This window comes from Microtus oregoni, unplaced genomic scaffold, assembly GCF_018167655.1.
Source record: "Microtus oregoni isolate MIOR12 unplaced genomic scaffold, Mior012 000053F_ref0000044, whole genome shotgun sequence".
In the NCBI taxonomy this organism is placed as follows: Eukaryota; Metazoa; Chordata; class Mammalia; order Rodentia; family Cricetidae; genus Microtus; species Microtus oregoni.
Window position 1 is genome coordinate 13,024,121 of NW_024543829.1, and position 23,820 is coordinate 13,047,940.

At 39.4% G+C, this 23,820-nt stretch overlaps 1 protein-coding gene across 5 annotated transcripts in view; it reads right to left on the reverse strand.

Moving 5' to 3' along the window:
* Positions 1 to 23,820, reverse strand: part of Cpq (carboxypeptidase Q) — a 357,049-nt gene that overhangs the window by 292,226 nt on the left and 41,003 nt on the right. The window contains exons 1-2 of one of the 5 annotated variants that reach the window (XM_041637440.1): positions 16,507 to 16,538; positions 14,298 to 14,364 (exon numbers count right to left, since the gene is read on the reverse strand). The exons of 3 other annotated variants lie outside the window; for them this stretch is intronic. The gene's annotated coding sequence lies outside the window, so the exon portion shown is untranslated. Of the gene's footprint in view, positions 1 to 14,297; positions 14,365 to 16,506; positions 16,563 to 23,820 lie in introns of those variants that run through there. One more of the 5 variants, XM_041637439.1, reaches the window with a different exon arrangement.

Consider the following 23,820-nt stretch of genomic DNA (forward strand, 5'->3'; position numbering starts at 1 on the left):
AGCATTTTTCCTAATCCCATTTCCACTAAAAAATACCTGATTCTTTTCAAAAATATTTATTTAGCTATATTCTAGGAACTGTGATATGCTTTTAGAAGCATAGAGCTTAAACAAATGCAGAAACAAAGCATGGGATTTGCTAGTCTTTAGCTCTGTGATACCCATCACTGAAACAATAATAATAAAAACAACGAATACATTTTGTCATGATGGCTTATGTATAAGACACTGTCCTAAGTATAATGCTCTTGTTATCACATTTGATCCCCATAGGGGCCTCACTTTAGGGGGCAGACACTTATGACCTTTATTTTTATGAAAAAGGAACTTATGCATCAGGACAGAGAGATTAAGAAACTGGGAATACATAGTTTTTCCAGTTCTAAGCTCTATGCTAAACACTGCTACTCACTCAGCACTGCAGGGAGTTCAGACCCATAAAGTGGCATGGAGACTGAGAGGAGACTGAGAATAAGTGTAGCGAGTGCTGCTCAGTTTAGTGCTTGTAGACAATAGTCCATGGGTTCATTTTAATTTAACATTAAAAAAATTTAAAGTTAATTCTGCAGTCATTCCAGGCATTTTTCAAGGACTTAATAGGCACATGTGACTAGTGGCTTCCATACCACACAGCTCAAACGGAATTATTATCATTGCAGAAAGTTTGGACGATATTGTGTCAGACACTTTTTAAACTGCATACATTGTGGCTTGACTGCCCCTTCTAAAGGATATATCATTGTTTAATTGGCATCAGTAGAGTTGCTGAGTGATGAGACTTTTAAGTGTAGGTCTTGAAGTCCTAATGAACTTATTTCTTCACAAGGGTAGTTGTTTTAGAACCTTCTCTTGGTTTTTCTTTCACAGCCTCTCATGTCCTTCTGCCACACAATCTTGCCTCATGTGGTTACACAATAAGAAAAACCCTCTATCAGATTTTCCAGGATCCAAATCAATGAGCCTATAAATTTCTGTTTATTACTAGTTACGTTAGTAATTGTGTCACAAAGCACAAAATAGACAGACAAGATTTTTCAGTTCTCACAAAAGTGTTTTTTTAATTTCCTTTCCTTTATTAATTCATTGTTACCTTATTTCACAGATATTAGTCTGCAAAATATTCAAAAATCTCAAAGCTATTCCTAAACCGCAGATCTCAGAAACATAAACTGTTATACAGATACATTTCAAATTCAACTGACAAATAATAACTTTTAAAATGGCATCAGCAACCTTGTTAAGTTTGCCTTTCTCCATTCCTTCATCCCTCTATCTGCCCATCTTGCCTACCCCGCCCCTCCGTTGCTCCTTCTTCCACTTCTTGCCCTGTGTACACATATTTCATATCTTGTAGACTTGCAGCATTTGCAATGTAGCTAGTGCAAGATGAGATATTTTTATTTCATAGGTGCAAAATATACAACTACTTTGATTTTAAAGATGTAAATATGAGAACAAAAGTATCCCACATATATTACATTACTTAAAATACTTCACTTTTGTCGTTAATCCTTATTGAAGCATTTAGAAAATTAAATGTCTTATCTAACCTCATTTTAGTCAACAGTGTTCCTGTAAATACTCCCACTCACTCTTCAACGGAAATGTTTTAAAAATAACCTCCCATGAAGCCCTATCCAGCCAAATCTTTGAGCTGTTTACATCATCTGTGTTTCCATTATAACTAATTTTTTTTGAGACAGGGTTTCTCTGTAGCTTTGGAGCCTGTCCTGGAACTAATTCTTGTAGACCAGGCTGGCCTCGAACTCACAAAGATCTGCCTGCTTCTGCTTCCTGAGTGCTGGGATTAAAGGTGTGCGCCACCTTTAACTAATTGTAACTAATGTTAACATCTATGTTTGTGCATAAATCTGTCTCTTCACCCTCAAAATAAAGTAGGATAAATGACCCAGCACTGCACCTTCAATTGCTAGATCCAATGTAGTCACTTGGTACCTTTTCATCTAAGGAGTAGATAAACCTTTAATCTCTCAAGGTGTTAGTTTCCTTAGGGTATAAGAGTGGCCTTCCCTCCTTCACAAACAAGCTTCAGAAATAAAAACTTACTATAATATTTAAGCATTGTAAAAAGTATGGCAACTCTGCATTGCAGCTGCTGTTCTTTCTTATAAATACTTATATACTTTTTATAATCACAATACCTATGTATACTTTTAAAGGTTAACTTTTGTTAAACAATCAAAGCAATGAAAGTATTTCACCAGACTATACTTTTTAGAAAGATTCACTAATTCCCTGGCTACAGTCCTGGGCTGTAATGGAGAAGAAGGCTGAGCAACAGACTTACTCTGTTTCTAATTGTAACCGTGGCATGACCAGTGACTAAAGCCCTGGACTATAGTGGAGAAGGAGGTTGAGCAGCAGAACACTGTATGCCTGATTGGGAATGTGGCATGATCAGCTACTTCAAGCTCCTGACACTTTGATTTTTTGGCCATGATGGATTTAACTTCAAAAAACAAAAACAAATCCTTCCTTTTTGAGTTTATTTGCCAAAGTTTTCCCACGGCAGTAGAGGAGAAAATAATATGTTTATCAAATCTATTTTTTCTAAAAGGTCAGGGCTAATTTTAGAAAAATTAAAATACACAAGCTTAACCTTTGAATGATAAAGATATGTCATTTGGATGCCAAGAAAAGAAAGGCTTAGATCCAGACAAGAGTGGTACAGTGTTGAAGCCAGCTCTTCTTATGACCCACAGAGCACTGGCACTCAAGTTCCCACAGACTCACAGTAGGTTCTGCAGACAGGAAGAAGTATACATTTATCTCTTCTCAGTACAGTGCCTCTGTGCAGGGCAAAAGGATTGGTGAAAATCCTTCTTAAGCAAGCCTCAGTGATATGTCTTTGGAGTTCACAAAGGGAAAATAAATTCTATGTTAAGAACAAGAACAAATACTATTTCTTCACTGACACATTTTATTTTCTCTTTATTCAACTGGAAAAGGTCTGTTCTTTCCTTTTAGGTTCTAACTTCTTCTGTCAATTCATTTGACAAAACTTTATTGAGCCATTTTTAAACTAGAGACTAAATATATAAGATAGTATCAAAGAACTGACAAGCATAAGAAGAGACAGAAAGGAAAAGTCCTGTAACTGAAGTAGTTACAAAGTCCAGGTAAAACAGGGCAGATGGAGCATTTGCTATAGCGCTGAAACTGGGATACAGAGGAAAGTCGGAGTTTCTTGATGGGCACCTGGAGAAGATGGAACTGGCATGCAAAGGGAGGGAAGCTGACAAAATGTAGTCAGACACAACAAAGGAAATGTCAGACGGGTGGGTAAGTGGAAAGAAAACATGGAAACAGCAGCAACAGGAAGGAAGTATTTCCCAGGAGAACACAGAAGACAGCAGCAACAGGAAGAAAGCATCCCCCAGAAAAACACTGAATACATGGTAGAAAGAGGAAAACACGAAGACAGAGCAGCAACAGGAAGGAAGTATTCCCCAGAAAAACACAGAAGACACAGCAGAAACAGGAAATATACCCCAGGAAAACACAAAGACACAGCAGATACAGGAAGAAATTATCCCCCAGAAAAACATGGAGACACGGCAGAAACAGGAAGTATCCCCAGGAAAGCACAAAGGCATAGCAGAAACAGGAAGGAAGTATTCCCCAGGAAAACATGAAAACACAGCAGAAACAGGAAGGAAGATTCCCCCAGGAAAGCACAGAAGACACAACAGCAATAGGAAGAAAGTATCCCCAGGAAAACATGGAAGACCACAGCAGAAACAGGAAGGAAGTATTCCCAAGAAAAACATGAAGAAACAGCAGAAACAGGAAGTATCCCTAGGAAAACATGGAACAAAAGAGACATTACTTGTTACCTATTGGTTATTCTGTAAATTTCTCAGGGAGAAGAAACAATGTTGTACAGGTAGACAATGAGTTAGTCAAGAATTCATTTACAAAGAAACTCAAGATTCTCTTCGATTTAAAATCCCCCAAATACTAATAACCTGAGGAAAAATGACCCAGCATCCTTTCATGCAAATACAGAACTACTTAAAATGTCTAAACTTAAACTACACATTTTTAAATGTTCATTATTCTTATACAAAGAGGGTTGAAATCATTATTCCTTCCCTTGAATTCAGACTATAAAACAGTAAATGGAATATCCTTCAAAACGTTAAACAACTATTTTTAAAACTCATACTGTGCCATGTCTTTGAATTCAGAAACTTCACACACACACACACACACACACACACGCGCACACACACACACACACACACACACACTAATATATGCACACATATAGTCACAGGCAACTTTGGAGCAATATTTTAGAAAGATTTGTTTTGTATTTTGCATATACTGCCTTCATAACCCATGGTTACAGTCTTTTTCACAAAAACAGAACTTTGGGATGTCATTTTCTTTCTATTCTACTTAAATCTGAAAGCAAAAGCAACATTTCTCATACTCTCTTATACTCTGAATTATTACCTAATAACAGACTTATATAGGAAAAAAATAAACCTTTTCTTCCATTTCTAAATATTTTTCCTGAAAATGCATTGTTTGAAATTGTCTCGGGCTCTGATAACAATTCCAGAATGATTAGACCAACAGGATGGGCAAGGACACAGAGGCAAGGGAGTGTGCTAAAAATGGGGGTGAGACTTAGAGCCCACTGCTTTTGATTCATTTTTATTTTATCAGTTACTTTGTCTTCTAAAAACCTGAATCTAGTAGTAACATAAAAATGCAAATATTTCCTCTAAATCTTTTATTGGTGAGCAGGATTCACTGATGAAAATACAACTCTAAGTCTTTAATCAAAAGCATGGGTCATATAAAAAGGATCAGAAATGCTAAATCCTAGCACAGATGCTGGCTCATTAAGGTTCACTTCACAGTTCCTGGGAACCTCCCTGGATTTAGGGTGGTTACCTTTAGTTATCTTCAGGAAGAAGTCTGTCTGTATTAAATTCAAAGCTTAATTAATATTGGCCTTACAGTTCCTACAGCTTTCTCTCTAGTTACTTATTTAGTCTAATCAAGGCCTTGCTCTACACCATAACACTACACCATAATGTGGGGAAAGATCACAAAGCAAGAATGAGTCAATTCCCACTACTAATGGTGAACACTGAATTACATATTCCGCGTTCTTTCTTTCTTTACTAGCTGAACTGACCTTCAGGTAGGCTAGGAGTAGAAAATGTCTAGCTCAGTTATTTAAGCTAGTTGGTCTCTACATGGATGATGCTAAGCACAGGAATCATTTCGAGTATAAATATTGCAGAGGGCAACCATTTGAATTGTAATACAGCTTTAAAAATCTTACCAGGAAATAGACATGCTGCTATAAGGATGGCAATCTGTGTAGGAAAGGTATTCCTATATTATAATTCTTTTTGTTTGTGTCATTTGATTTTGAAGCAAGGTCTTACTGTATACTCCTAGTTGGCCTAGTATTCACTATGGACCGGAGGATAGCCTTGAACTCAAGGCACCTTATCCCCCATTTTAGCTTCCCAAATTCTCACATTACAGGAATGCACCACCACACTTGGTAGTTTTTTTTTCTATTGTTAATATTAAATACCAGCCATTAGAGCCTTGAAGGTAACTCTATTAGACACAGGAATACAAAGTCATTTTCATATAGCTATAATGCAAGTAGATGTTTTCAAGAAATAATTATGCTGCCTTGTTCAAAACTTTACAAAGAGCTGGTGAAACACCAGCACCCATGCCATGTGCAGCATAGCAGCACTGCTGTCACACCCCTGGGTGCCCCATCATTGTTCATCACACTTATCACAGGAACCATTTCGTCCTTTTATTCTACTACATCATCATAAGTCACATTCCTTTAATCTCTCCTTTATATATTGTAGCCATGATAACATACTGATTATCTGAAAATATACATAGATCACCTATGATTTCTATTTCAGGAAACTAAACCAAACATTGCAATAGCTTTTTAAGAGTAGCCGCTTTTCATGAGATGGGGAACTAATGACTTAACTAAATTGAATTAAACAATTCTCTTCCTCCCACTTCCAGATCTTCTAGACAGAGGAAGTCCTATGACTCGCTCAGAAAGAGTCATAGATGCTACATCACTCTATTTTTATGACCACAGGAACAAGTAAAAAAAAAAAACTCATCCTCCATCACTCAACAGCAAAGCCACTACTATTCCTGTTTTCCTGTTACCTGAGAAAAGATATCCCATTTATTTTAGCCACTATCACTTTAGTTTCATGCTTTTCCAGTCGGTGAGCACAGCTCCACAGCTCAATTGCGAACACATGGTCTGCATACCTTCCCCAGTGCTCATAAAACTGTAAACATCCAACATTAGACACAGATTCTCTGACTCTCAACCTTCTCTTCCATTTCCTACCCTAGTCTAGTCCCAATGCTAGTCACTGCTTAGGAACAAATCTGGACTCTTCTCTCCCTTAGGGACATGAGGTGAATACTTCGCGTAACTTACCCCTTGCCTTCTTTCTTGACTAACCCTCCTTCTTTCCACCCCCACCCTCACTTCACCAGATCAGAAATTCACTTTCTTATGTTGGAACTGTGCCCCACCCTATCCCATCATCTTGCATTTAGTATGTTTTCCAGCTGGAGCTGCTTTACCTCAAGATTTACATTAAATACAAGTGATATTTCATAATTTGTAGATGGCAGAAGTTGGGCTTATGCAAGGTGTAGCAGCTTATCAGTCTCTAACACTTATGTATCGCTGGTTGCTGAACATTCCATGCTACTGTCCCATGTTTCATGTATGTTACCATGCTAGACTATAAAATACTTAGTAGTGACAATATTTCACTTTTACAAAAACTCATTGAAAAAAAAAAAAGCCAGGCAGTGGTGGTGCCTGCCTTTAATCCCAGCACTTGGGAAGTGGAGGCAGGCGGATCTCTATGAGTTCAAGACCAGTCTGGTCTACAGAATAAGTTCCAGGACAGTCAGAGATACACAGAGAAACCCTGTCTCAAAAAAAACCAAAACAAAACAACAACAAAAAGTCATTGAACATGTTCTCCTCAATGAATGTATTTTGTCTTTACACACAACCAAAAACACAGTATCTATCAGTAAATATTTATAGAATAACCTAACACATGCATCAAGCATGTGTTACTTACTTCTGTACATGGCTATGATTTGTCCCTTTAAAAATTACTTTTCACAGACCAATATGGGTTTGTTCCCACTTGAGTGTATTCACAAGTTTCTCCTACAAAGGGAGCTGGAAGACCTGAGATTTGGTCTGGCTGTTTCTACTGTTTCTCTTTAGACCCATGAGCTTTAAGAATTTATCTGAAGCTTTTCTCTATATGCTAAATGTAAAATAAGTAATATGTTTTTGCTCTAATAATTTATTATAGATTTCCTTAAATATTTAATAAGTATTTAGCACCAATCACACTTTTCTTTACACACCTTGCTACCACCTTAGATCAAACTCTTAACTGGTTCACATTTAAAGTCATCACTCAGTCCAGTGATTTAGTATCTTGTAGTGTATGGGTGAGGAGTTTTGCAGTATGACTCCACTTCCTGTAATGTTCAGTTCCCTGACTTTGGGTGCAATGTGATCAATTACTTCATACTCCTGTGGCTATACCTTCTCTTCATTGATGTACTAGACCTTCAAACTCTAAGCCAAAATGTACCCTTCCTTCCATAATTTACTTCTTGCCAGGCATTCGGTGACAGCAATGTTAAAAGTAATAAATGTGGGAAGTTGGCATAAGGAGTGAGGTAATTACTGTCATAAAACTGACCATGTAGTGTGTTGGCTTTTAGAACAGGTCAGCAGGAACATAGAGTAAGGCTCCATATCTTTTGGTTAGAAATATTTATGAATGTTACAAACAGAGATTAATGAGCCATTCTGATGGGAATTTGGAAGACTGGAATTTTGACAGACATGTAAACTGTGGAGGTCCTCTCACAAGCTTTCTGAGTGGAACGATACTCAGTTGAGAATTTGGTTAGAGGCCATTTGTGCCATATCCTAGCAGAAAATCTGGTTGTATTCTGCCTGAGTTCTAAGAACTTAAATTAATCTGAATTTAAATGGACATATTTGGTACAGGAAACCTAAGGACAGGATAGCATTCAAGGCTACATCATGTTTACTGCACACTGCTCATATCCAGGCCTAGAGTGTAGGAGAACAAGAAAAGAAGAAATATAGGAAACATAAGCAACTGGAGGTTGGGGAGAGAAAGTTAAAGTTGTGGACAAGTTGGGTGCTAAGAAAGCAGCTATAATTATTGAAGAGACTGGCACCATTAAAGCAAAACCTTGCTCGCCACCAGGAAACAGGCAATGATGACCACTTAAGGGGAAGACTCACCCACTGAAGGCTTCAACTTGTGAAGTGCAAATTCATTTGAAAGAAAAAGAAAGCCTAACCTGAGAACGCTACTGAAAGAGCTCAAGAACTGGGTGGGGTGGGGAGGTGGGATGGCAGTGCAGTATTGGTTTACTTGGGCTTTTGATATTATGAAGGCACACAGCTAAGTGTATATATTAAGTTCAAAAGACTCTGTTCTTGTAAACCATGAGACTGTTATCGGGACTTTGAAGTTGGAGTAAATCCATTTTCCTTTATGAGATACATAGAAACCTATGGTGATCATTGGGTAGAATGTTGTGATTTGAACTTGAAATTCATGTGTTAGAATACCCAGTTCCCAGTCGGTGATCCTGTTTTGGAAAGTTACATTATAAAATCTTTGAAAAGTGGAATCTTGCAAGAGGAAGTGAGCTCTTGTGGGTAGCCTGAGTTTTATGCTCTGGCCTCACCTGCTGTCTGTTCTATAGTTCCTGACTTTAGACACAACATGACCACATCTCAAACTCCTACCTCAATGCTGTAGTTATAGAGATGCTTTACTGAGGTAAGCTGGGCAAAGGGCTCAACAGAATCTTTCTCTTCTGGTTTTGTAATGGCCTCTGTATTCTGCACTTGTTCCAAAAGAAGAAAGCAAAACATACTTATTTGACTGACTTGTAAGAAATTTAAACAATTCTTCAAATATCACTAACACTTATTTTTACTTCTGAAAACAGCCACAATTCAGAGAAACAAAATTATGTCTACATTTTAGAAAGAAAGAGGCAAGAGCTGCTGCATGACCAGCTCCCATATTGGGCTGATTCACTTGTACCAAACAACTATGCCCCCTTTTTGTTTTTGTTTTGAGGAGACAAGGTTTCTCTCTGTGTTTCCCTGACTGTCCTGGAACTCACTCTGTAGACCAGGCTGGCCTCAATCTCTTAGAGATCCGTCTGCATCTGCCTCCCGAGTGCCACTAACGCCCAGCTACACCTTTATTTTCTTTTAGTAAGAGCTATGATAAGGAGTCTTTCTTCAAATGCCTCTACCACTGAACATAACATTCTGAATAACATGCATCTTGTAGAAACATGGGGACTGAAAGAAGAGAGGTTGATTCTAATAGACAGGCGAAGGGACAGCTCATGGCATTTATGACATTGCCCTTGGGTTCTCAAAACCACAACAGAGGCTCATGGGATGATGGGAGTGAAGCAACTGATGCTGATGCCTGACCAGAATTATCCCAGGAGCTTGGGTCTGGAAGAGTGGCGGTCTGAGAGCAATCCAACGGTAGAGTAAACAAGTTGTTTGTTCAAGTTATGCCCCCGGCAGAACCAGCTAATACATTGAGGAACACTGGCGGAGATGGTAGCAATCTTCTCTGGAGAGTGCCTTTTAGTTTCTTTTGCTTTATAAGGCCTACTGATCCCGTAAACACAGAAGCAGAAAACTCCCAATGAATCTTGCTGAAAACCCAGTTCTTGCTTCAGCCCAAGCCAAGGAGGCCTGTTCAAGCAAGTCATTTACTGTGAGATTTGCTATTAAACCTGTCAAACAGACATATGTGAAAATACTGCTTCACTAAACAGCTGTTAAGTTTCATGAGCTTAAAAAGAAAATACCATCTAGCTATAGGCTGTTAACTCAACAGAAATTCACCGTTCTGTTTTAAAATCTGATATCTGACTATACTTTCCCCTAAATCCTAACATTTGCTCTCTGCTATGAAATGGCTGCCACACAGCACCATTGGCAAATACCGGCTGAGAGCACACAGATTATTCCAACAGTGCACTCCCTCTTTCTTCAGGGAGTGCTGAGCATCTGTGGCTGCAGGCTCCACACAGGAGAAAGTTCTTCTCTGTGGTGTCAGGGGGAAATGAATGTGCTGACTCCTTTCTTTCCCAGTGGTCATACATTAATCAAAGGTTGCAAAAGAAAAAGTGTTACGCTAAATAGATTCGCAGTAATGGAGCTAAAACAATTATTCAAAATGCTTAATCAGTCAATGTAAACTAAAACCATCATCACACTACATCAGTTCACAGGCAGCAAAGTTACATGGAGAAGAAAAATGTTCGTTAAACAAGCCTTCTAGGAATGGAGGACACAAAGGGATTCAGAAAGTGTTTGACAGCAGGAAATTAAAACGGTAGCTAAAAACAGTAAGACAACAACAAAAAAGAACTAGAGAAACATGTGACAGATTTGGAGTGTGGGACAAAGACCATGATGTAAGGAAAGCCCATCACAACCCCGGGGGTGGGGGTAGAGAACTGGAAAGCAGCTGGGAAACCAGCTGAAAGTGGTTTCTCTTTACCAGCAATGTCTATGTCCAAAGGGTAATTTTCAAAGAGACAAGCACATTTATCAGGTGACAAGGCGTATAACTTAAAGAATGATAAAGACGGATCCTCGATCCCAGGTAGAGGCTGCAGAAGGAGGTGGGGGAGACTGGCTGCCTTTGGAGAGGGTAAGAAAAAATCTGCTTGGGAGGACAAGAGAGAATCAAAGATCCCTTGGAGCACCTCGATGTCTGTGATTTATTTCTTCAATGTCTCTCACTGTAAAGATGAAAAACCAAGAGTCGGGTCACTCCAGACACTGCTATGGGAAATGAGGTGAGGAGACACCAACTTCGGAATAATCACACCATAATTGCCTAGAGGTCTACTAAATCTGTGAATCATCATTCTGTTTCCTAAGCGCAGTGCGTTTGATTTCCCTCCAGAGAAGGCAGGAAATCGTACCCTTTGAAACAGATGAGAAGTTTTGGATAACATCAGATTCTATTGGAAAGCCCCCGGGTAATGAGTCGGCAACTCACAGCCCACACAACACCGTCTGAAACACTTAGTAGCAGATGAGGGAAAGTTTGTTGTGACAGCTGTGTAGAATGAAGAGCGGGGAGGATGTCTGGAGGTTAGGTGGATTTGCAACCTGAGAAGGTGATCTGGGCTAGAAAAGTCAGGGTCTTCTCAGGAAGAAAGAACTCCCAGAAAGTGAACAAAAAGAAGCAGACTGGAAGCAAAGTGCACCCAGCATGCTGTGGAGTTTCCTGCACAGCTTCCTTTGTGGAAAATGCAAACCAAGAAACACTTCTACTTGCAGGGTATATCCCACACAGAGAGAGTCTGCATATTTCTTGCAGAAGACTTTACTCTTTATCTACTGTTCTCCAGAGGACTCAGCCCTGTGTTCTCCCCTCTCACCAACATGTCCCTCTTTCATGACCTTCCCACACTGGGCATGGCAACAAATGATAGCCACACTGGTGCGGTGTCCTCCCAGGTTATGGATTCCCTGCTGGGAAAGAAGGCTAGGTCAGAGGGACAGCCTTCCTTCTCTCCTAATGAAATGCCATAGGCAGCATGGAAAAGACAGGAGCATGGTCTAGGCCAGCATCAGAGAGAAAAGACCAGAAAGAATCGGAAGTGGAAGGATAAACACCAAGTGACAGAGAGGACCACCAGCAGTTCTCTGAGAGTCACTATTGTGCAATATGATGCGCAAACCACATTCTCACTCGATGGTAGCTAGAGTGAGGGGAAATGGAAGGAAGGAGACCAGTACTGCCCATTCCCCAGGCAAGTAATAGACTGGGTACCTACCTTAGTCCTCAGAAGTATGCAATAGAGGGAATTATTACTTCCACAACAGACACCCTGAGAGGCAGAAGACTTTTCTGAGGTAACCCAACTCACTGCTGTAAAGCCAGCCTAACCTCATGGTTTGGGACCCTACTCTGTTCTGTTCTGCATATCTCCTCCATAATCCATACTGTTTTAATTGATTGGAACACTTAGCAAAATAGCAGTGAAGCAGGTTATCCATGGCCTGCTTCCAGAATTCCATTCTAAAGTGTCGTGGTACCCACACCACTGTGTAGAATGTGGTTACAGAGATGTAAAACAGGGTGTTTAAATGCAAGTGGTACAGAACCCCAAAGTGCTCTCAGTTCCCCAATTGAAAATGTATGTGAGGTTAGGATAGCTGTCTCTGTCTGCAGGTTTTCTGTGCTGTTTCTCTTCAGTAATGAGAAGCACTGGTCAGTCCTGCTTTCACCATCACAGCCCCCTAGACACCAATCTTTCACTCTTTGCCTCAACCCTTTAAAATTGTTTAAGACTCTCTAATTTGGAGGACTTTTTTATTTTTGTTGTTTTTCCTTGTACAGATGGGGATGGAATGAAATACAAATCACCTGAATTGTGTCTTTGGCAGTGATTGTGGGATCTTTGTCAGAGATTCTGTTTCGTAATTCTGTCCTACAATCCTGTCTCAGAAATACTGGTTCAAAGAGTTCTTCTACATTAAAATATGGGCCCTAACCCCAGGGATGTATGTAATAACAAATCCTTGCCTGGAGAAGATGGCTGGGCCAGGCTATCACCCCTGAGTCTCACCAGTTAGCAAAGTCTAACCAATCTAAAAAACCAAAACCACGAGGTCAGCAACCACAGTAAGTCTGTTTCTGGTAACTTGGCCTCTCTTGTTCCAAGCTCATTAAGCATTTAGGTACAGATTTTAGCAGACATAGGTACAAAGGCCGGTTTTATTGAATTCCACACCCAAAGTAGGGAGCTGACTGTGGATTTGAAAATGGTAGTCTGTGGCAAACAGACCAGAGCTGAATGTGCATGTGGTTCACAGGCTGGAACTCCAGAAAGGTCAGCCATTCTCCATCTGTCTTCGTATCCATGTAGGAATGCTCTCTTCAGGTCCCTAACATGAGGAAGCTCTTCTTAGTATCCCAACCTTTAGACTGATAATTTCTCGTGTACAAGAGAAATAACTATTCAAATGCCAGTGGGACTGTGGAGTCGAGAGATGACCACTATAGTCTTGCATTTTTCACTTTATTCTTTGATTCTTTGTATATTGGTTCAAATGTTTCAGCCACTTTTATTGGCATGAACATATTATCATACATTATACATATTTAAAATACACAATTTGATAAGATTTGACATATCCTTATATCCATTAATTCATTATGCAATTAAGATGAATGTATGTTCATTAAGCAAAGGTAATGACAAATGATAATGTAGACCCACCAAAGACTTCCTTGTGCCTTGTTTCTGTGGAATAGTGGAACACTGGTTTGCTTTTCATTATTATGAATTAGCTTCTATTTCCTAAGATTTTATATAATTGGAACATACTATGTATGTTCTTATATTTTCTATCTTTTTTGGCTCATTCTAACTATTTTAAGATTGATGAATAGTATAAACATGTATTCAGTTTATTATGCTTTATTAGTGAATAGTATTCAATGGAATATAGTATAGATCTACTACAGTTTATTTATTTATTTATATATATTTGTATTAGTTTCTATTTGGAGATATAACAAAAATACACATGATATTCATAAATATCCATATGTACTTTTCTCTGTGTCCTTATTAGAAGAGAAAGTTAAGACACAGAAAGGTCCAAAAGACAGAACCCATGTGAAGGTAAAGGAAGAAGACGATCTCACAAAAGACAGGGCTCCCGTGAGGGACTTGCTGTGCCAACAATTTGATCCTGGGCATTTAGATTTCTGAACGGCAGGAAAATGCTTTTATTTTTTTTATCAAAACTATTTAGTCCACAAAGTTTTGTCATGGAAGGAAGTTCTAGAAAACTAATACAGAAAACTTCTCAACACATGTAGCAATTGACTCAGAGTTGACCCTAGACCAAAATACAAAACTACGGAAACTTTTACAAGATCTCTTATAACCTTAATAAATCTTACTTTATACAAAGCTTTCTTAGCTATCATGCTAAATGATTGACTCCTAAAGGAAAGAAACTTCAAATGTGTTAAGTACTGTTCCCTCTCTAGAAAGCAGATACAGAAAGTCTGTCTGTAGGTCATCCCAGCAGAGCTTCTGCTGAAGGAACAAGTCCTGCTTCTCTTTCCTTCACCCTTCCTTACCTTCTTCCGTAGGCTCTAAGACAACAACAAATGATTCTAGAGAATGTGGAATCCCAAAGAAAGTAAACTGTGGGAGACAACAAATTTTATTACACTGATGTTGAGATCTTCCCAAACTAATAAAAAACCTTTTATTGAGGGAGTGCTATATGTCGTGTAATGTGGCAGGTGCTTTCTTATATCGCTTTCCCCCAGTCACATGAGGTAGGCATCACTATAGCAGTCATGTCTGAGGAAATTCAGCTAGCACCTGAGCCTAAGCCCACACTCCTTACAGTTCCAGTTTACAGACGGTGATCAGAAACAATGCATATCCCACCTTAAGAAAATAACTCTCCCATTCTTAAAAGATGGAAGTTTTAGTTCTCTAAGAAAATTAATTCCAGTTAAATAATATCTAAATAAGGTCAAGGATCTGCTCTATATCACAGTATGTGATAATTATTGGTGGTGGCGGTACAAATGATTTGGAGAAACCCCACTCCCAGATACACACTCCTTCCTGTCACACTGGGATCTGTGGAAGGTGAATTTCACTTGGTTAAATGTCTAAACAATGTTCAGAAGAGGGACAGAGTGGCAAACAAGCTGAAAATATAGGAAGGCCACCCAACTAATGAAGATACAAAACCTTTAAGTATAGCTCTAATGCTATTAGTGGAGGAAATAGTTGACTGTATAAACTGAATGATCCAAAAGTACTAAGTACTTCATTTACATTGTCTTAATTTCCATAACCTTGTGATCCAAGAGTCACTAACATATGACTCATAGAAATTAAAAGGAGCCTTGGGTGAATAAATGATATGGTCAAGAGTACATAGGAAATACCGAAAAGAACCCCAATTTACACCTAGATTGTGAGTACAGAGTCCATTATTTGAAATAAGTACCTCATCTTTCAGGCAGAAGAAGTGCAAAGGAAATAGGAAAAAGCTCAATCTGCCCTTGGTACCTTCCCACTCCCAGTCTGTTTGCTTGTGCCAAAGCAGGTCCTTTATCTCCACTCTGGAAAACTTGCTACTGTGTTCCCTCCAGGAGAAGTTGACTCTGTAACTAGGGTCTTCAAGGACAGGTGAGAACCTTGGCTGTGAAGCCAGGGAAACCACATCTGCCTGCCAGCCTCCCTGTCTGGCAGATCCTCTGCCTCTGATTGGAGTTGCAGAATTCTGGCCAGCTCCTGTATATCTGGAACTGATATATGGCTTCCATCCCATAAGCCCAAAGCCCAGCCAGCACAGTCTTGCAAGCTCCAAACCACCTTGGATCAGAATATTTTAGAGGGAACAGGAAATGCTTGTCAGCCACACTTCTGCAGTTTGGTAACAGCTCATTGAAGGTTTGGGTGGGAAGTTTTTACCTGGAAGTCGTTAACAGCTGCTCCTGCCCTATGAAATGTCAGGCGAGTGCTTACCCACACAACAGTTTTCTAACTGAGACTTTTATGGTTTCAGTTTTTCCAGTTGGTAGACTTTGTCTTTCTCTGACATAATTATAAGTTCCATATTTTTGCCCTAAGGCGAAAATGTAAATCATTTCCTGGTATACCACAACTTCCCAGTACTGACTATAAAAGGCAAGGCTGCATAGCATTTAAAATTAAAAACATCAGTTTCCTAAATGTGTGTATCATTATGATGTTTACCAATGAAAGTTTGCTGGTTCAGACCCAGTTCGTATGCATTTCAGTCAAAGGCCTGCTGGCACGGCAGCAGAAGTTGGGCAATGCGGCATGCAGCTTGCCAAGCTTTTCTTCTCTTTGGGTCCCTTGTGAGTTCCTTCAGAGCTGACTTTATGGGGTTCCAGATACTATTTCTAATGACTCATAACCAGTAGGCGCTATATTGGTCTTTGTTAGTTGAGTCCTCTTCAAGCCCCCAGGAAAAGCATGCCTCTTTCTCATTAGTATTATTAGCTCAAATGCCATTGAGCCCTCTCCAGATCAGCTGAGAAAGAAAATGGGCTGTAAAGTCAGACAGACCCCTGTTGAAACCTTCATTCCTCCACTGACACAAACCCCTTCACTACTCTGAACTGTTGCCTGTGGTTTCTGTCTGCCCAGTCCCGAGCCGTTTAGTCCCAGAGAAAATCACACAGAGACTCTACATTAGCTATAAACTGGTTGGCCCATTAGCTCAGGCTTCGTATTAGCTCTTATAACGTATATTAGCCCATTATTCTAGTATATGTTAGCCACGTGGCTCGGTACCTTTTTCAGAGGGACAGGTCACATCTTCCCTTTTCCGTGTCTGGGCAGGACTGCAGAAAGAGCTTCCTTCTTCACAGAATACTCCTGTTCTCATTGCTCCACCTCTACTTTCTGTTTGTTTGTCCCACCTATACTTCCTGCCTGGCTACTGGCCAATCAGCATTTATTTAAAACATAAATGACAGAATACAGAATTGTCCCGCACCATTGAACACTACTCTATAAAAGAGAGCCTTCTTATAGACCTGCAGGGCTCTTGTGACATTGGTTTCTAATAGACATTAGCATATAATAAACAGCCATCAAATATAACCTCCATTCACTTTCTCTGTTCTTATCCATGTGACACCCAGTTCTCTGCCTGACAATAGGCTTCAGACTTACAGAGTCATAGAGAGGAGAGATAAGCTTAAAAATCACAGCTCAGGAAATCAAAAGAAATGGAGCCATCTTAAAAAGCTGGAGAGATGATTGTTTAGATAAGAATACTTGCTGATCTTGCAGAAGGTTCAGTTCCCAGACCCACATCAGGCTCACAACCACCTGTATGTCCAGTTCCTGGGGATCTGACGCCCTCTTTTGGCCCTCATGGTGTGTAGTGCAAATATGTACACTCAGGCATACATACATACATACATACATATGCATAAACAAAATGGGAAAATCTGTTATGATGTATTGCACCTATTCATTGACTCAATTCAGTACACTCAGACAACTAGGATCCGGGGTTTTAAACCCAGAGAAACCAGGTTCCAAAGGTAACTACAACATGATTTACTATGTGTCCCTGACAAAGTTATTCACAGTTTCCTTGTGTGAAGTGAGGCGAGAGTTATGCCTCTTTTGCAGGGTTGTTAAGAGTATTGTGTAAAATGTACACAGGTGGTCAGTACAATGGCTTGTATATTGTATATTGTAAATACTCAGTCATCAAACCACTGGAACACTGACAGTAAGCTTATGCTGGCCAAAGTAACTAAAGACATGGCAGCATGTCCATATTTCCTGCTGAAGGTGAATTTCTAACACCCACTAGCAAACAGTGGTCACTCAAGGGCTGTGCCCCCAGCCTCCTCCTAGCAGAAGAGATGATAAGTACCAACATTTTCATAGCATTTTTGAGGGAATAAAAAAAATTAATGGGTGTAAAAGCCTTCTTTGAAAGATATAGTATAAAAATTTTAGAAAGTATTATTACAATACAAAATGATATAGAAATGCTAATGGCAGATAATCATAGAGTCCTTAAGTCCATCCAAAGAGCAAGTTGGTCTGAATGGGGATTAACTGAGGAGGAGGGATAGGGGGAAAAAGTCAGCACAGAAGCATCCATTAAGCAGAAAATCATACTTCAAAGGAGGGTTTTAATGCTTCATACATATTTATGTGCTCTATTTCTGATTCTGAAATTCAACAGCCCCTTCTCCTAATACTAAAATCTCCCCTCTCACTGAGGGTTGGAGGAAAAATGAAGAAAGAAGTTGGGCATCCCAAAGCCATGAGAAAGGTAGGGTCCTGGTGGAGCACAGCAAGCTGGTAAGTAGCTGTTCACCAAGAGCAACACAAACTCACACAGTTCCAGGAGACAAGTGCCTCCGGAAGGAGATGACTGGAAAGGAGGTGCATTTCAAGGTCAGGAAGAAACTGATGCAAGGGAAACTCTCACAGATCTCCAAGAATGACCCCAGCTAAGACTCCCAGTGATAGTGGATACATAGCCTGAACTTGCCATCTCCTGTAATCAGATTGGTGATTACCCCAACAGTTATCAGAAAGCCTCCATCTAGTAACTGATGGAAACAGATGTAGATACCCACAGCCAAACACCAGGACAAGCTTGGGGGATCCTGATAAAGAGAGGAAGGATTGTAGAAGCCAGAGGGATCAAGGGCATCACAAGACAGCCCATAGAAACAACTCACCTGACTCACAATAACTCACAGAGTCTGAACCAACATCCAGGGAGCCTGTATAGGACTGATCTAGGCCCTCTACACATATGTGACAGTTGGGTAGTTCGGTCTACTTGTGGGACTCCTAACAATGGGAGCAGGGGCTGTTCCTAAAGCTTTGGCTCTTGGGAACCTGTTCCTCATACTGGGATTTCTTGCCCAGTCTTAATACAAGGGGAAGTGCTTAATCTTGAAATGTCATACTTTGTTGATACCCATGGGAGGCCTGCCCCTTTCTGAACAGAATCAGATTTGGGGAGAGGGGCAGAGAGGAGGTGGAGGGAGGGAATTGGAGGAGAAGAAGGAGGGGAAACTGTGGTCGAAATGTAAATTAAGAAAGAGAGAGAGAGAGAGAGAGAGGGGGAGGGAGGGAGGGAGGGAGGGAGGAAGGGAGGGGTGTAGGAGTTCCTTCTGTTTGTGTGTTGCTTTCATTGGTTAATGAGTAAAGAAACTGCTTTGGGTTTGAAAGGGCAGAACTTAGGTAGGTGGAGAAAACAGAACTGAATTCTGGGAGGAAGAAAGTAGAGTCAGGGAGAAGCCATGGATTCTCTGCCTGAGGTGGACACTGGTTAGAATCTCTGGTAAGCCACAGTCAGGTGGCGATACACAGATTAATGAAGATGGGTTAAACTAATATGTAAGAGTTAGCCAATAAGAAGTTAGAGCTAATGGCAAGCAGTGTTTTAATTAATAGTTTCTGTGTGGTTATTTCGGGTGTAAGCTAGCCGAGTGGCAGGGACAAACAAGAGGCCCCCTCCTTACAACAAGGGAGGGACAAAGGAAGGAAGGGAGGGAGGGAGGGAGAAAGGAAGGAATGAAGCGTATACTTATATATTTATATTATATTATAGTATATAATTCACATATGATATATATACATATATTTGTATGTTTGTATATTAAAACACTATAATGATTCCCATTATTCTGAATGCTAACTAAGAACGTGAAAGGAAAGAACAAAGCAAACAAAAAATATTTAAAGCATCTTCAATCCAAGTTTGAGAAGCATATATTACCAACATAAAAGGGGGACACCAGTCATTTCAAACAGCCATCACACGTCACACAGTTGCTTGACAGAGTTCTACTGATTCCAAGAGCAGAGAGTGAAGCTAGTCTGTTATTACTAAACTAAGACATGTATGATTGCACGTTCAAAGTTCTGCTAAATGGGATCATACTAATATTGTCAAGAAACAAATACCTTAGTAAAAAAAACTTTCAAAAAATAAAGACTCTTATGATCAAATACTGAACACCAGCTTTAGGTAAGACTCTCACAGAAGTCCACAGAAATAAAGCTGAAATGAGCAGAAACGGAAGGATCATAATACTATGTTCAGTATGTTTTACAAAAGAATACAGACAAATGCACCAAGTAATGTTGAAAATATGGAGGAGGGAGTAATTGGATATTTCTCTGAGAGTTAAGAAAAACATCCCAGGGAAGGTGGGAGGTATCCTGGGTCTCAAACAATGAGAATGACAGAAAGGCACCCTAGGTGGACAGAGGCACTGGGACGCTGTCCTGCCACCCTACAGTACTCACTGGAGACAGTGGTGATGTACCCAGTGACCAATGTATTTTACTGTTTAAATCATATAACATAAGCTTTGTGATCTGCTACCAATCCACCTAAGTAATATGTGTAAGTGTCTTGATTTTGGTAATCTTTATATAACTATGTTTGGCATTTTTCTTCACTTTCCTAACAGCAAATGCTAGAAGTCAAACAACAGTAACAACAATAAGGTTCCAAAAGGTTAAATAAAAAACCTCAAAGATCCAAACTGAATTCAGTGCTTTTTTATTAGTAATTATTTATGGGCCATAGTTTAATCATATTGTAATGTTTTCCATAAATAATACTACAAGTGCCAACAAATACTAGGTTACAATAGCTAATCAGCCACCTACACCCCACTTGAAAGCAGAAGAATTTCAAGATGGATGAGATGGAAAATTTGGGAGCTAAAACCACAAAATGTACAATGTTATACTTGAAAGCCTAGTCCGCCATACTGAGTAAGTGAAGATTTGTTTTTTGTTGTTGTTATTGTTGTTTGGCTTTTGTTTGTGTTTATTTATATATATGGGGGACTTTGTGTCTGTTTTTCATGACAGAAAACAAACTACAAAAGTGCTGATGACAACATGGATGGTGGACTTGAACAAGAAGAGGCTGATGACTACAGTAGCACAGTGCTGGGGGAGGCAGAACCACAGCAGATAACAAGCTCTGTGAGTCAACACAAATAAAGAGATTGGCACATGGTCATCACCTGCTAATTAGTTGACCTGGGACAATTAAAGAACTATTAGCAGTCTGACACTAAAGTATAATAAAGACATCTGCTGAAATAAAGTCCATAAATAATGGCTTTCCTGCTCAGACAGTCATAGGACGTCTATATTAGAAAGAACCTTATCAATTATTCTGTCCTGATGCGATCAAACGTCAGTCCTCATGATTGGCTCCAATTCTGTGGGCTCTGGAGGAGTCCAGGAATCTGGACTTTTAATGGGAACCCCTGGTCTCCCCACTGCCCTTACCCCATGATGCTCCTACATATGCTCCAGAGACCACAGTCTGAGAACTTGGTCTGTGAACTTACCTAGAGTCAGAGAAGAAAACCTGCAGGGAGCTGGAGTGAGGAGCATAATGATGGAAGGCTTCAGAATGAGAAGCTTGATTCCTAGCTGCAGTAATCTTTGCATAGATCGTCTCCCCGCCCCCCCCCCCAGAAAAATAAACAGAGCCAAATTGGGCCTAACGGTGAAAGAAGCCAGACTATCTGATCTTTAAAATCATGTAGCCAAATCTAAAATTAAGGTGTTTTTCTAGAGTTGTCCTTTTCTTTTTAGTTCTGAGATATAGGGATCTCAACTCAGGTTACAGCACGCCTATTTGAGCCATAGGAAATTTTCAGTTTGTTTACATTCTAATATGAATTTCATATATATTATTTTCTTTACATTAATTACCACTTGCTTAGACCACAAATAATAAAACATTTCCAAGTACATCAAATCCCAGGTATTTACAGTTTCACCGAACTTAAAAATCAAAGTATTAGAAACCCATTGGAATATTTTGGAGCATAATGTCTGACTGGTAAAACTACGGAGCTGAGAGATGCTAGAAGTCTACCACTAACTATCAACTCTCAACCTCTTTATGCATCAGCATGTTCATGTTCCCTAAGGTCCAACAATGATCTCCTCTTCTTCCTAAAGATTAAATTACATGCACCAAATTATACTGTGAAATTTATAAATGGAAGATTCCAGAAATAATCTGTGTTCTGAATTGAATGCTGTTCTGACTAGTGTGATAAAAATCACTAATTCAGCCACATGACTCAATCTTGTAGTGTTTCCACTCACTAGTCACTTGTCTTCTCAGTTACCAGATTATTATGTTATCAAAGTACTTGTGCTCAAATAAACCCTATTTTTTTAATAATGGATTTTTTTTTTTTTTTTTGGTTTTTTGAGACAGGGTTTCTCTGTAGCTTTGGAGCCTGTCCCGGAACTCCCTTTGTAGACCAGGCTGGCCTCGAACTCACAGAGATCCGCCTGCCTCTGCGTGGCCTTTAAAGCATAAGTGTAGTTGTTGTGGGAATTCCTTCAACCAATAGTTTTTCAGATACTGGCTCATTTCGGGTGGGGTCTGAAGTACTAGAAGTCAAAGGATAAGTGTGCATGGCCCCTTTTCCTTTTGGGTTCGGTTTCCAGCTTCCAGCACACACAGAGGACCGCAGATTTCCACCCTTACTGTAAGTTTTATCCCCAAATAAATAAACCTTTGTTACACTTCAGTCCAGGCTATAGTGGAACTCCTTAATATACCTGCAATTTGGCACCCCATGATGGGGGCCATTATGAAAGCAGAGATTACCCTTGCATTTCCTGGCCACTCAGACCCAAATAATCAGACAAAACTATATTAATTACAACTCTGGTTAGCCAATGGCTCAGGCGTATTCCTAGATAGTTCTTATATCTTAAATTCACCCATTTCTATTAATCTGTGTATCATTAATATGTGGCTTACTGGTAAAGTTCTGGTATCTTTCTCCTTTGCCAACTACATGGCATCTGCCTGACTCTGCCTTTATTAATTAATGGTAATAAAACATATTCACAGCATACAGAGGAGAATTCCACATCAACTAGTGATGTAACTCTGACACACACAGGAGAGAGAACACAAAGTGCTTCCTTTGAGTGAAAAGGTTAATGTATAAAAAATATTCTGAAAGAGAGAGAGACCACATTCACATAGCTTTCATTTTAGGGTATTGAAATAATTGTTCTATTTTGTTTTTAATAAAAAACAGTGATCTATCATTGTTCCTAGCTCATAAACTAAATATTATATAAGTATGCACATATACAAAATGTATGTAAGGTTCAACATTAAATATAGTTTTAGCCAACCAGGGGAATTTAGTGGAAAGGAGGAACTTTGGAACTAAATCTCCCCACATACCACTCACGATGTGATAGGAAACAGTTGTAAATTTTCAAAATTTAAAGGAACTAGTCAAAGTAAAAATAAAGAATGTATAAAACCCTTCACACATTCAGCCTCCACTATGACTAGAGAAACACAATGCAGATTGAGACAAGCACCAATGGAATCCTCTAAAGGAAATATATCTTGGGCTAGGCTTTAAAAGAGGAAGTGTGCTATGGACAGAGCAGCAACGCACACCAAAGAGTTCATAAATGAGACAGTTCGATGTGACTGATGCCGGGAGAAATTAGCTATTTTATCTTACTCTTATGGGCTCTTGGCCATCATAAAACAGAATGTGTCGGTAAAGCAAAGCACAGAAAAAGGCATTTTTTTTCTTGCAATGAATTCTGACTACTAAAAGCTGCCTATGAGATAATATATTTCAAATATCATTTGTATTTAAGATGAGCTACAAATTTATTGTTAATGCTATATTATTATACTATTAAGAACCTCTTGGATTTTGCATTTTTTGGCTCCAACACATCCAATTAATGATCCTTCTGCCACATTCATGCTTTAATGCTATTAAGCACACATAATGTGTTTCTCTTCCACTAAAATGAACTAGAACTTCACCAACAGATTGCCAAAGAGCACTGTATTAGGCCCCTACCTGGACACATCATCCAACTCTGACACGAAAACAGGAGGTAGAATGGCAAAAGGGAAGTAAATATTGCAGCTAATTTCAGAATCTAGGAGAATTTTGAAAGGTATGTATTTGCCAATCTCTGACAGTTTCCAATAAATTGGCAAACAAACACCAGGTGGGTTGTAATATTCACCTATTTATAAATTATAAAAAGTGAGATTCTGTTATAAAAAAA